This window comes from Hirsutella rhossiliensis, assembly GCF_020360975.1.
Source record: "Hirsutella rhossiliensis strain HR02 chromosome Unknown scaffold00012, whole genome shotgun sequence".
In the NCBI taxonomy this organism is placed as follows: domain Eukaryota; kingdom Fungi; phylum Ascomycota; class Sordariomycetes; order Hypocreales; family Ophiocordycipitaceae; genus Hirsutella; species Hirsutella rhossiliensis.
The window spans coordinates 584,665-601,461 of NW_025408678.1; positions in this window are offsets into that span (position 1 = coordinate 584,665).

Genomic DNA, 16,797 nt, shown 5'->3' on the forward strand with positions numbered 1-16,797 from the left:
GAAAGCAGAGCTGATAGCCTACTCAGTCGCCTGCAGGAGGTCAATGAGTACATGCAAGCAGTGATGGCCTCCTCACAGCAACAACAAGAAGAGGCTGCCAACGCAAAGCGACAGCCTGCGGAGCGATTTGAAGTTGGTGACAAGGTGTGGCTCTCGATGGCAAACTACAGATCGCCACGACCGTGCAAGAAGCTCGACTGGCTGCATCACAAGTACACAGTCACGAAGGTAATTAGTTCGCACGTTGTTGAGCTCGATGTTCGTGGCTCAATTTACCCGCGATTTCATGTTGACCTTTGCGGCGGGCGCATCAAGATCCGGCTCCTGGCCAAAGGTAGATGACGCACAGCCACCACCGGTACAAGATGAGTCCGGCACGGATCTCTGGATGTCGACGAGATCCTCTGCGCGAGATGGAAGAAGCGCGGACGAGGGGAATTCAGGCAAGCACTAGTGCGATGGACGGGCTACGCAGAGCCGACTTGGGAGCCAGTTGAGTGGTTGCAAGGAACAATTGCGATGAAGGCATTCGAGGACAAGTACGGGCCAATCAAGACCAATGATGGCCCTAGGGAGAGGTACGAGACGCTGGCAGGAACGCAAGAACCCGCAGACGCCGACCTGGTCGGAGGGGACAAGGGTAATGTCACGGGCTGTGCTGGTGGACCCGGTTGTACCGGGTCCGGTGGGTCGTGCCCGGTGGCAACACCGGCCGCCCGCGGACCCAGAAGCTGCGAGAACATTCCGAGAAGGGCAATATAAGCTCGCACTCGAGGCTACGCCTCGAGTTCAGCTTCTTTTCCTCCTTAGCTCTAGATAGACAACACCTAGGCACCTGCTTGTTGAATAAACTCCGGGCCAGCCTTTCACAGTTTATATAGATTATAAAAATATCTTATACTTTATAATAATATAATAGTTAAACGGACGATAGATTTAATAGGCCGAATATTTATTAGAATTTAACTATAAAATAATCTATAAAAAAGAAATAGAAAACGGTCGAGCTAATACCCTTAGTCGATAAAGTAACTATAATATAAGGGCACTTATAGTAAAAGGATAGCTCCTAGAAATTAACGAAAATAAGAACTATTAGTAACGATAGCTAAATATAATATTTAAAGTATAACTTAATAACTTAATATACTAAAAGATCCTAAAATAGATAAAAGAATATAAAGTATTAAACGGATATAATATAGAATATTTAAAAGTTTTAATATATAAAAATAAAATCTAGATACTACTAGAATTATAAGATAAAGTTATATAAGATATATATAAATATTTAATATATAGATACTAAGGAATCTAAAGAATAATAAAACGGATTAAATAATAATATAACTTCTTATAGCTTAAAAAAGTAATATAATAAGTTATTAAAAAATATAAACTTTATATATAAAGTAAAGCTAAACGATATAAGCTATATAGAGAATTATAACCGCTACTAGTACTAAAGAAGCTATAGGATTTAATAGCTTTCGACTATATTATAAAGCTATTATTATTAAAAGAACCTATAACTAAAGTTAAGTATAATAGTATATTCGTTATTACTAATAGACTAATATAGTATAGATACTTCTTACTATATAAAGAAGTAAGTAATATAAAAGAGCTAGTATATATATTCCTATAAATAGTTATTAGTAATTATAGACTATTAAATAAGATTATCTTTAATAAAAAAAGTATATTTATAGCTAAGTTCTAGTAAGCTCTTATAGTATAATTAAGGATAAAATATAAGCTTAGTATAGCTTATTACCTATAAATAGATAGATAAATAAAACGACTTAACTAAACGCTTAAATAATATTTATAATACTATATTAGCTATAAATAAAACAATAAAGTTAAATAGCTACTAATAGTATAACTAGCTTATAATAGCTTAGTTATAAAAATAACTAAGCTCTTACTAGTATATACTAATTATAGATATAACCTAGAAGTATTTAAGGTTACTTAATAAAGACTATAAGCGGAACGAGTAATACTATAAGTAGATTAGCTATAAAAATTATATAAAGAAATATAATAAGAACTTTAATTTATTAGAGAACGAATATCTACTTACTATAATCGGAAAAGAGTATAGGGACCGATCTTTTAAGAGGGAGATATAGTCTACCTTATATAATAAAATATTAAAATAAAACGACTAAGTAATAAACTAAACTTTAAGAAACTTAGACTATTTAAGGTTAAGAAAACTATTTTAAAAGTTAACTATAAACTTTCGCTATTAATAATAATATAAATATACCCGATATTTTATATCATATTATTAAAGCTAGCGCTATAAAACGCTAAACTATATAAAAAATTCGAAGTTAACGATAATTAAGAATATAAAGTAAAATAAATACTAAATATAAGAAAATAAGGTTAGCGATAAGAATACCTTATTAAGTAAAAGGAATATAGACTAAAGGAAAATACTTAGGAACTACTTAAGTACTTAACCTACTATAGCTCTCTACTTCGATAATTTTACTAGAAGGTTTAAAAGGGATTAAAAGACTAAGATCTATAAACTCCTTACTAATACTAAATAAAGACTAATTCGCTTTATTAAGAACGCCTAATAATTATAAGTTATTTACTACCTAATACTTATATATATTAAGCGTAGGTAAAACGCTATCCTTAGTATCTACTTCTTAGATACTACGACGAAATAACTTAGAACTCTTTTCCTTTATATAATTCTAAATCTTCTAGATATAAGCTAAACGATTAACGGCGATAGATATTTATAACTAAAGGTTCGTAAGCTATGCCTAAAGCTTTAATAAGGCTTCCTTAGCTTCCTCCTCTTTAAAATATAGCCTATACTACTCTACTAATAATTTAGTTACTAAAAGAAATATATTAGCTACTATATATAGAAAGAATTAAAAGATACTTATAAGAAGAGGCTACTAAAATACTATTATAATAGGGACGACTACTAGTAATATAATTATTATAGCGTAAAGAATTTTCGGCTATTTAATAATTTATCTTCTTTGCCTTAAAGTATTAAGTATATAGTATATTAGTAGATCTCTATTTAAGTCGATATATTCGGTAAGAGTAGCGCGCTTAGAGGCCTTTTAAGAACGATCTTTTAGTATACGACTAAATATACTATTAGTAGTATATCCCGAAAAGATAAATAGATAAGGAACGATATACTTATATATAACGTAATAAGGGTATATTTATATATAGTAGCTAAGGTAGCTATAGTAAGTCTTATAGATAAGACTAAAAGAAAGGGAGATATTATATTACGACTATAGCTACTAGGCCGCTAACGGTCGACCGCGTTAAGTATATAATATAGTCTAACGGATAACTAGTTAGCACGACTATTTAATAGATATAGGATCGAGGGGATTATAGAGATCTAAGTAATCTAGGATTAATAAGATTACTACGCTTTATATAATCTAATATTAGGGATTATAGCTAGGCCTATAATCTAAGGATAGTCTCTATAGGTATATATAGCTACCTACTTTTACTCCTTTAAATAGATAGCTTAATAGCTTTTAATATAATTATTACGATCTCTATTATAATATTATCTTTAATTCTAATTACTTAATTACTTAGTTATAGTCTATAGTCTATAACCTCCGACTTATTACTAATATAATATACTTATCCTTACTTAGACTACCTATTATATCTATTAATATAAACCCCTTAATAGGTTTATCCCTTAGGAATAATACTAGTCGTTATAGATAAGAGAAGCGATATTTATAAAGGAAGAGGGGCCCTATAACTAGTAAGAGGCGAGATATAAGAGTATAGAAAGTAGAAAAGGAATAAGGGGGGCCTATTAGCCTTACTAGCTTATCTTTAGCTTATCTCTTACCGCTTATAACTCTTAAGGTAGGTAGAAGGGCTATACCTTAAAGAGGAGGCACTAATATATTATAGTAATAACTTTAGTAAAGCTAGCCCTTATCTTCTTTTCTCGTTACTTATATAACTAAGGGGATAAGGGGCTTTAATTATCTATAAAAAGGTCCTAGATTCCCTAGCTTCCTTACTATTAAATACTACTCTTTTATATCTTTATTTCCTATATAATTACTATAAAGATAGACCGAATAACTTTAAAGAAAATATACCGCTAGCCTTTTTTAAGTTAAGGTTACTTATCTTACTATTCTATAATTATAAGGAACTTCCTATCTTTAAATCCGTCTCCCTTACTAGCTAGTTTAAGGAGCTATAACTTTAGTACTAGTAGCGACTTAAGAAGTATAAGTAAACCTACCTAGTTAGACTATCTCGGAGCCTAATAATAAAAACCCTAACGTTAAGTTTAGCGCTCTTATTATTAAGTCGATAGGCCTAAAGATAGAGATATAGGGGATACCTATATACCTCGCGCTATCCCTAGCACTTACTATAAGCTTAATAATAGACGCTAACTATCTTTAATATCTTTTCTTTAAGTATAAAAGGGTTATTAGTAAATAAACTAAGTTACGTTAATATAGCTTTTTAGCGCGTTAAGGTAATATAAGTTCCTATACCTATAACCTACGCGCTTATATTTCTTATAACTTTTTATAGAGAATAGAAATCTTAAGCTTTATCGCTTAAAGCCTTAGTATTAAGCGCTTTTTAAAGCGATTACGATTTATAAATAGTCTAAAGTAACTATTATAACTATAGTTAACGGGCTATAAGAGAGCTAGCTACGTTTATATAATAAAGCGGCTCGGAATAATAGTTAAGATAAGAAGTTACTTAAGCTTAGCTTACCTAAAGTATATATAAGCTAAGTAAGCCTTATATAAATAGATTACTACTTAGGAGTATAGCTTATAAGTAAGCTATAGTAAGCTATAAAAGGGATTATAGCTAGGACCGAAATCTAAGGATAGTCTCTATAAGTATATATAGCTACCTACTTTTACTCTTTTAAATAGATAGCTCTCTAGTTTTAATATAAATCTTTATTATAATTCTATCTTTAATTTTAATTACTTAGTTATAGTCTATAGTCTATAACCTTTAACTTATTACTAACGTAATATACTTATTATTACTTAAACTACGCTTTATTATATCTATTAATATAAACCCCTTAATAGGTTTATCCCTTAAGAATAATACTAGTTATTATATATTAAAAGCTCTTATTTAGTATAATACTATATTACTTTAAGTAATATCGTAATAATTAATATACTTATATAGTAAGCTAGATTAACTAACTTTAAAGCTATTATATTACCTTAGGATATAATATATAAGATTATTACCCTTTAATATAAAGTATAGTTACTTAAGAATAAAGAAAGTAATAAATAAGTTAAGGACCTTAAAAAGTAGTTAAACTAAAATAGCTAGGACTATTTAATAGTACTTATAGTATACTTTAAGACTTTCTTACTTAACTTAAAGCCTACTACTAGTTTTACCTTATTAAACTCTTAGACTTAATCGAAAAGGTACTTTATATAGGAAATTATTTATTTAAAATAGTACTTAGTTAGTTTAGACTTATTATATAGGATTTTCTTAATAGCTAACTAGCGTAATAAGATAATAAGATAAATAAAGTCTTTATTAGTTTCTAAGGATTTAAAGAAGCTATTATAAAGGTATTTAAAATAACTAATAAGGAATAAGAAGCTAAATAGAAACTTTAAGAACTTTAATAAAGGATCTTAGTATTAAATTATACTATAAAGTTCTATTAAGTTACTTTAAAGCTTAATTAAGATAATAAACCTCTTATATTACGATTTTATAATAAGCTTAAAAAAGAAATTAAAGATAAGCTTTATAAGGAAAATCGACTTAATAACCTCTTAGACTATATTATTATAGTAGTATAAATTAATAATAGATAGTATATATAATACTAAGAAACGAAATAAGAAAGAGGAAACTAAAACCCTTTTTATAAGAATAACTTTAACTAATATATAAACTATAAAAAGAAGTATAAAACTCTTATTACTTATACTTATATAACTAACTTAGGTAAGATAGATCTAAATATAATATAGAAAGGTAAAGGAAAGAATTTTAACTATAGGAAACTTAGATATTACTTTAAAGAATATAAATAACTTTATAAGGAAAAGAAAACCTACTAAGTACTAGCCTTAAAAGGTAAGAAATACTTAAACGCTATTAATAGATAGGAACTAAAGTATAAACTCTTTAGTTAGACTAGATACTATAACGATAAATATATAATATACTTAAGTAATAAGAATAATACTAAATAGTTCCTAAAGCTATTAAAGAAAGCCCTTAGAATAGTATAATAAAGGGATCTTAAAATATAGAAATAAGTTAAATTTATAGAACTAAAATACTTTTATCTTAAAAGAGTATTTTAAGACTAGATTAAGAAAAATAGTAAACGATTCTAAGAAGATATATAAAATAAAAATCTATAATAATAATAAATAGTTTATAAATAATATAATAAAGAAAATATAAATATAGCCCTTATACTTATAAAACTTAGATAATAACTTAAGGAGGAATAATAAAGTATTAATAATATAAGCTTTAAAGAATAAGAAATACTTAGAGAAATAAAAGAGAAGAACGAACTTATACTATTACCTTTACTATTAAGGGAAAATACTATAATTAAAGAATACGCTTTATACTTTAAAGAATTTAAAGAAATACTTAAAATTAAAACTAAATAAATACCTTAAATTCTTATAGAAAACTAATAAGCTATATTAATTTAATATTAACTAGTATTATATAAAAGAAAATATACTATAGCTATTACTATAGTTAATACCTTTATAGCTTTATAATAAGAATAGTAATTATAAGGAGAATTTAAAGATAATCTATAAATACTACTTACTTATAAGTACTATAAGTATATTTTATAGATATTATACGATTACCTAGATTATATAGTATGCTTTTAAATAAAGGTATAATATAACGCTTTCTTAGTTAAGTTTAAAAGATAAGTACTTTTAAAACCCTACTTGAGTATAAAACTAAACTATTAGAAAATTAATTAATACTACTTAAATAACTAAGTTATAGTATTAAAACCTAATTATAGTATACTACTTAAATACCGCGATAATTATAGTTTATTAATAAGATATCTTTTAAAAATATTTAAAATCTAGAAATACGCTAAAATAAAGGATTAATATAATACTACTTACTTTAAAGTATCTAAACTATTAATTATTTAAAGACTTATATAATAAATTAAATATAATAAAAAAATTATAATAAATATAATATACTTAAACTATATAGTATATAAATATAAAAACGTATAAGTATAGTATAAATAATAAAATAGTATATTAAAATATTATTAGTAATATATATAAAGGCTATAAGCTATATTTAACTAAGGAAAAATTAATATAGAAATAGTATATATAAAATAAAAAGATATAGAACGAAAACTTAACCTTTAATATAAAAATAAATAGAATTATAAAGTATAGTATATAATTAATTATAAAGTAATATAATATAAATAATATAGCGTTAAGAAATAAGAAATCTTTAATTAACTATAGGAAATTAGTTATCTAAGTACTAATATAATACTATATAATAAAAATATAAAGAAATAATATTAATAATAAATTAAAAATAAATACCTAAATAAAATAAATAAGGACTAAGTAAAAAATAAGGTATACTATTTATAAAAGGGCTATAAACTAGTATAATATAATAAGATCTAAGGACCTTTTATATAATAACGGTAAGCTATAGTAACTAAATAGTATTAGATATTTAAATCGTAGGATATTATATATATATACTTTTAGACTATAATATAATAAGTAATTATATTTTACTTAAAGTTATTAATTACTACTAACTTATATAAAGATATAAGAAAGATTTATATAAACTTATAAATATTAAAGGAAAGGCTTTTAACTATAATAATAGAATTATTAATATAAAGATTAATTACCTTAATATTAACCTTTATAGTATAGTAGCTATATACCTAGGAAGCTTACTAGCTCTAACGCTAAAGTCGGTTTAAATCTAGCTAAAGGCACGATTAAATTTTAGTTAAACTAATAAACTATACTAACCTACTTATTAATTAGCTAATTAGCGCTTTTAAAAGCGCTTATAAATATACTAGTAGTCTAGCCTTACTATAAGTAGGCCGGCCTAGACCTTACTTACCTAGACCTAGCGACGAATTTATTAGGACCTCTTCCTAACCCTAGTCTAGGCCCCTTAACTAGGAAAATAAAAACTTAGGGCTAATACTAGTAACTTAATAAGTATAGCGCGAAGCTAGTATAATAACCTAACTACTAGCCCGGCTAAAGGCTAGTATTAATAAAAAATAGCCCGCTAAGCCTTATAGCGGAAAAATAAGGTAGAGCTTAAAAAGATATTATTATAGGATAAGGTTAAAGATAATTATATAATTAACTATTAACTAAAAACGCTTATACTACTAATTAACGCTATATACCCCGCGTATATAAAGGAGTTACTTTCTAAGGTTACTTTATAGTAAGGCTAATACGATTCTAACTAACTATAATAATACCTAAGATAGTAAGCGTAAGATTCCTATATATTATAACCGCGACCTAGTATAAGGGCGGACTAGCTATAAAAGAAGGGAGGGTTTTCCTTTAAGCACTTTAGTTTTTCCCTCTTATTTAACGCTAAAGCTCTAGATACCTTTAAATAGGTTACTAGTATAATCCTAATTATACCTTAATATTAATATTTAGGGTATAATAAATACGTTAACTTTAATATTATAAATATTAAAGAATATAACCTTATATTAAGGCTTCTATAGCTATAAGAGAGTAACTAACTAATTAACTAAAAAACTAGCTAGCTATATTAAAATAAGGACGTAAGCTTTTAAGACTAATAGATTTAAAAGAGAGTAAATTTTTATAATAATTTAGCTACTAAATAAGATAAAAAGAAAGACCGTTTAAGTAAATTATTATAGGCTTTAGTAATATAAACGAAAATAATAACTAAACTAATAGATATAATAAAATCAGCTAATAAGACTTATATACTAACTAATATAGCTATATAACCTAGTATCTAATATAAATAAAATAAAGGATATAATATAAAGATTTAAAGAGTTATTACTACTTTAAAGAAAGACTTTAAATAAATTAATAAAGAGCTTAAGTTAAGAGAAACTAGCTTTTAAAAGAAAGAATAAAGCTTATAAGATAAAATAAAGAATATCCCTTAGGAATACTAAAAATATAATAAACTCTTTTAAAAAAAGACTTAAGATAGGGTTACTTAAATATAGCTAATAAGACTATAAAATTTATCTTAAGGATAGAATAACGCTAACGTTTTATAAGATCTATAACTTAAATAAAAAGTAATTATAAACGCTATATAACTACCTTTATAAAAATCTATAAAAGGGATAAATATAAACGTTAATATCTAAAGTAAGCTACCTAGTTATATTTATTTTAAAAAAAAATAGGAAGCTATAACTAGTTATTAACTATAAACGCTTAAACGATATTATAATAAAAAACCGAATACTATTACTACTTATATTAAAACTATAAGATTAACTATATAGTAAAAAATAGTTTATAGCCCTTAACCTTAAAGGCACTTATAACTTAATATATATAAAAAAAGGATATAAATAGATAATAGCCTTTAAAACGAAATTTAAACTATTTAAATATCTAGTAATACTATTTAGACTTATAAATATACTAGCTACCTTTTAATAGATAATTAATAATATCCTATATAAATACTTAGATATCTTTATAATAGTATACTTAGATAATATCTTAATTTTCTTAGATACCCTAAAAGAATATAAGGAATACGTTTATAAGGTACTTTATATACTTTAAAATATAAAGTTATTAGTTAAACTAAAGAAAAGTAAGTTTTATATATAGAAAGTAAACTTCCTTAGATATACGATCTTATTAAGAGAGATATAAATATAATAAGATAAGATTAACTTAGTTAAAAAAATAGCTAATACTAAAGAACGTTAAGGATATATAAAGTTTCTTAGGATTTATAAATTACTATTAACGATTTATTAAAGATTTTTAAAAGATTATAGTACTACTATATAACTTAATAAAAGAGGAAAAAGAATTTATATAGGATAATAAAGCTAATAAAGCTTTCGAATATATTAAAACGATAATTATATAAGAACTAGTCTTAACTACCTTTAATTTAAAATAATAAATCGAACTTAAAACTAATATATTAGACTTTACTTTAAGAGTATAAATTAAATAGAAAGATAATAAAGGAAGACTATAATTAATTATATTCTACTTAAAAAAGCTATATAGCGTAGAACTTAATTACCTTATTTATAATAAAGAGTTCCTTATAATTATTTAAGCCTTAAAGGAATTTTAATACTACTTTCTTAAAAGTAAATATTAAGTTAAGGTTTATATAGATTATAAGAATATTTTATACTTTATAATAATATAATAGTTAAATAGATAATAGATTTAATAGGCTAAATACTTATTAGAATTCGATTATAAAATAATCTATAAAAAAGAAATAGAAAACGGTTAAGCTAATACCCTTAGTCGACGAAGTAACTATAGTATAAGGGTACCTATAGTAAAAGGATAGCTCTTAGAAATTAATAAAAATAAGAACTATTAGTAATAATAGCTATATATAATATTTAAAGTATAACTTAATAACTTAATAAATTAAAAGATCTAAAAATAGATAAAAGAATATAAAGTACTAAAAGGGTATAATATAGAATATTTAGAAGTTTTAATATATATAAATAAAATCTAGATACTATTAGTATTATAAGATAAAGTTATATAAGATATATATAAATATTTAATATATAAATACTAAGGAATTTAAAAATAAATTAAACGGATTAAATAATAATATAACTTCTTATAGCTTAAAGAAGTAGTATAATAAGTTATTAATATTATAAAGACTATTACGCTATATAATTAAAAGTAGAGCGCGTGCTTTAATAAGTACGCTATAATTAATATATATAACTAATAACCGCGTTTTTCCGATATACCCCTTTAAGGATCGCGGCTCTACTAGGATTCCTAGACCTAACCCTACGACGTAGGAGTTAAATACTAAGCACCGCGCCTATTACCTAGGGAAATCTAAGAGAGAGAGAGGGGTATACGGCTATCTATAGGTATTACCCCGCAACGTATAGTTACCGGAAGTTATAGGGGTAGTTTACTACCCCTCCTAGGCTTATAACTATCGCGAAGACTATTATACTACGTAGGTAAAAGTAGAACGCGCGCTTTAATAGGTATGCTATAATTAATATATATAACTAATAACCGCGTTTTTCTAATAATTAAAGAATATAAACTTTATATATAAAGTAAAGCTAAACGATATAAGCTATATAGAGAATTATAACCGCTACTAGTACTAAAGAAGCTATAGGATTTAATAGCTTTTAACTATATTATAAAGCTACTACTATTAAAAGAACTTATAACTAACGTTAAGTATAATAGTATATTTATTATTACTAATAAACTAATAAAGTATAGATACTTCTTACTATATAAAGAAGTAAGTAATATAAAAGAGCTAGTATATATATTCTAATAAATAATTATTAGTAATTATAGACTATTAAATAAGATTATCTTTAATAAAAGAAGTATATTTATAGCTAAGTTTTAGTAAGCTCTTATAATATAATTAAGGATAAAATATAAGCTTAGTATAGCTTATTACTTATAAATAGATAGATAAATAAAACGACTTAACTAAACGCTTAAATAGTATTTATAATACTATATTAGCTATAAATAAAACGATTAAGTTAAATAGCTACTAATAATATAACTAGCTTATAATAGCTTAGTTATAAAAATAACTAAGCTCTTACTTATATATACTAATTATAAATATAACCTAAAAGTATTTAAGGTTACTTAATAAGGACTATAAGTAGAACGAGTAATACTATAAGTAGATTAACTATAAAAATTATATAAAGAAATATAATAAGAACTTTAATTTATTAAAGAATAAATATCTACTTACTATAATTAGAAAAGATTATAGGGACTAATCTTTTCAGAGGGAGATATAGTTTACTTTATATAACGAAATATTAAAGTAAAATAATTAAGTAATAAATTAGATTTTAAGAAACTTAAACTATTTAAAGTTAAGAAAACTATTTTAAAAGTTAACTATAAACTTTCGCTACTAATAATAATATAGATATACCTAATATTTTATATCTTATTATTAAAACTAGTACTATAAAACGCTAAACTATAAGATAAAATTAAAGGTAATAATAATTAAGAATATAAAGCTAAATAAATACTAAATATAAGAAAATAAGGTTAGTAATAAGAGTACCTTATTAAGTAGAAGGGATATAAACTAAAGGAAAATACTTAGGAACTACTTAAGCACTTAACCTACTATAGCTCTCTACTTTAATAACTTTACTAAAAGGTTTAAGAGGGATTAAAGGACTAAGATCTATTAACTCCTTACTAATACTAAATAAGGACTAATTTACCTTATTAAGAACGCCTAACGATTATAGGTTATTTACTACCTAATACTTATATATATCGAGTATAGGTAAAACGCTATCCTTAGTATTTACTTCTTAGATACTATAACGAAATAACTTAGAACTCTTTTCCTTTATATAATTTTAAATCTTTTAAATATAAGCTAAACAATTAACGGCGATAGATATCTATAACTAAAGGTTTATAAGCTATACCTAAAGCTTTAATAAGGCTTCTCTAGCTTTTTCTTTTTTAGAATATAGTTACTAAAAGAAATATATTAGCTATTATATATAGGAAGAATTAAAAGATACCTATAAGAAGAAGCTACTAAAATACTATTATAATAAGGATAACTATTAGTAATATAATTATTATAGCGCGAAGAATTTTTAGCTATTTAATAATTCGTCTTTTTTACCTTAAAGTATTAAGTATACGGTATATTAATAGGATCTTTACTTAAGTTAATATATTTAATAAGAGTAGCGCGCTTAAAGGCTTTTTAAGAACGATATTTTAGTATATAACTAGATATACTATTAGTAGTATATCTTAAAAGGATAAAGAAATAAGGAACGATATACTTATATATAATATAATAAGGGTATATTTATATATAGTAGCTAAGGTAGCTATAATAGGTTTTATAAATAAGACTAAAAGGAGGGGAGATATTATATTAAGAGTATAGCTACTAAGCTACTAATAGTTAACCGCGTTAAGTATATAATACGGTTTAATAGATAAATAGTTAGCACGACTATTTAATAGATATACGATTAAGGGGATTATAAAGGTCTAAGTAATCTAGGATTAACGAGATTACTACGCTCTATATAATCTAATATTAGGGATATAAAGCTAGGCCTATAATCTAAGGATAGTCTTTATAGGTATATATAGCTACTTACTTTTACTTTTTTAAATAAATAGCTTAATAGCTTTTAATATTATAATTATTACGATCTCTATTATAATCTTATCTTTAATTCCGATTACTTAATTACTTAGTTATAGTCTATAGTCTATAAGCTCTAACTTATTACTAACGTAATATACTTACTATTCCTTAAACCACGCCTTATTATATCTACTAATATAAACCCCTCGATAGGTTTATCCTATAGGAATAACACTGGTTGTTATATAACTCTTATAGTTACCTAAGGTAGTAGAAAAAGCCCTCTACTATATAGAGGTTAGCTCGGAGAAAAGGGAAGCTCCCTCTATAAATTCTATTACCCTAGGATAAAGAGGGGGCTTAAGAGGGTCCTACTTATTAAAGAAGACTAAATTATAAATAGTTCTATCTATACGAGCCTATAGCTCCTTTACTTACTTATCCTAATCTTAGGGCTCTATAAGAATCGTCTTATAGACTATAGGGATAGTAAAGGAGTCGTTTTTTAATATCGTTATAAAAGAAGGGGGTAGAAAAGTTAGTTAAAAATCGGCTTTTCTAGTAAGAAGGGTAAAAGGGAGCTATAAGGGATATAAGAATAGTGCCTTTTATAGTAGCTAGAAAGTATAGAAATACTATTCCTCCTAGGCTTATAACTCTTATAAAAAGAGATATAAGAAGTATATATAAAATATATAAAGGTAAAATTAAAAGTAAGGGGTTAGATAGGTAGGGTAGAGATATTTAATTCTTATAAGGGCAGTAATTATAGTAAGGGAGTAATTATTATATTACTTTAATTATCCTTCTTTCCTTTATCTAACGCCCCTCTTTATACCTATCTAGTATCTTAATTAATAAAGAAGATCTTACTTAAAGAAGCTACTAATATCCTTTTAACTACTAAGCTTTTTACTAGTTTTTCCCTTCTTTTTTAGCCGTTGCCTATATATCCGTCTTATCTCTCGCTACTTCTATAGGAAGCTATCGCTACTTTTACTTCCCCTTATACCCCTACCCTCCTTTCTATACCTCTTTTTAGCTCCTTCTTCCTTCTTCTATACTAGGTGTTTTTAGCTTCTTAGGTCCCTTATACTAAGGGATATATCTAAGAACTATAAAATTTAAGCTACGCTTTACGGTAGGAAGAGCTTATCTAAGTCGCTTAACGATATTAAGATACTACTATTAATAAGAAGCAACGTACTAATACTACTTCTACCCTTAAAGGAACTAAGAATAGAAATAGTACTACTCTATAAGGTAGTATATATAGGGGGAGGAATTAAAGAGGCTAATAAGCTAGGCCGAATTATTAAGGAAATACTACCGATTTAACTAATAACTAGTAAGCTAGCGATATACCTACTAAGGGCTAAACTAAAGGACGTTATTAAAGAAAAGGATCTTTTACTTAATCCTGAACTATATATTTCTAATATAATAAGCTAGGATACTTATTTATAGAATATACTAATTCTTTAAAGGTAGAAACCCTAGTAAAGACTCTTAGACTTAATACCGTAAAATAAGGAAAAGGTAAGATATTAAGGTAAACGCCTCTCCCTTAGTAAACTTAATACTTATAGGATAGTTACTTAAAACTCCTATAATAATATTAAGGCGAAACCCTACTAAAGTCCTTATATACTTAAATACTTATAGTACTATTAACCTTATAAATATATACTTTACTTAATAATAGGGATTACTATAAGTAGTGCTATTATACCTTAGGTTATTAGGGCTTTATAATAGTAAGGTAAGGGAGTATAAAGTATAGTTAATGCCGCTCTAAATAATAAATATAAGAGGCACTAAAAAGATAATTACTTATTTTTATATTAATACTAATAAGTTAATGCTAAATAATTAAGTATTAATCCTTTTATTAGTTACTATTATAAAAGATAAACGTATTTATATTATCTTATAGAAATAATAGTAGTAGTTTAAGTATAAACTAAGTAGCGAAACCTTATAAAACCCTTATAGATTCCTTTAAGAATATAGGAACGAAGTAAGGGTATATATAATAGCGCTTAATCCTAAGCTAATCCCGTTACTAGATAAAGATAAAGATAAAGGGATTTTATAGGAAGAATAGGCTAAAATCCTACTAACTCTTTACTAGTTTAAAGATAATTTCTTAGCTAATAAATCCGACTTACTACTAGCTAGAAAGGGAACGGATTACTTAATTAATTTAATCCTTAATATAGAACCCCTTTATAGACCGATTTACCCTTTATTATAAAGGGAACTCTAAGTATTACGCGACTAGATCTAAGATATAATAAAAAGGAAAATAATCTAGGAGTTAAAGAGCCTAGCTAGGGCGCCTATCCTTTTCGTTTTAAAAAAGGATAGCACCTTATAGCTATAAATAGACTACTAAGGACTTAACTAGGTTATATAAAAGAATCGGTACCCTTTACCTTTTATTTTAAAGATTATTAACCGCTATTAAGGAGAATATAATATATATAGCGTAGTACTTCTAGCTATCTCTACTACCTAACTAATTATACTATAATATATATTCCCTTATACTACTTACTTTACTCCTTTATATAGATAGCTCTCTAGCTTTTAATATAGTTATTATAATCCTTATTATAATCTTATCTTTAATTCTAATTACTTAATTACCTAGTTATAATCTATAGTCTATAACCTCTAACTTATTACTAACGTAATATACTTATTATTACTTAGACCACGCTCTATTATATCTATTAATATAAACCCCTTAATATATTTATCCCTTAAGAATAATACCGGTCGTTATACGGGCTTATAGGTATTATAGGAAATTAGATATTAGGCACTACCTTATACTCTCTACTATACCTCCCTATTAATAAGGACTTTAAGCCCTTATTAGCGATCGATAAAGCTTAGCTATAAAAGAAGGTAAAGGATATTAAGCACCTAATTATCGATAAGAAGAGTATACTAGGTCTATAATAGCTATTATAGATTAATAACCGTCTCTATAAGGCGTTCCTAAATAGGAATAAGGAGTTTTTTAGTAGTCTTAATATCCTCTTAGTTAGCGACTTCTTTTAGCTCCCGCCTATACTATAGAAGCCTCTTTATTATAATAAGGAGGTATAGGGAGTAAAGATTAAGGGTAAGAACGTATATCGGCGCTTTAATAAGATAGTTTTCTTATAGGTTGCCTAGCGTTAGCATAGCGACGATTAAGGAGCGTTTTGCTTAGCTCTTAAGGAATTACGGCTATATAAACTATCTATAGAGTCTTAGAAGCTCCTCTCTAGCCGTATTTAAGCGAAGCTAGACGATTATAAGGTT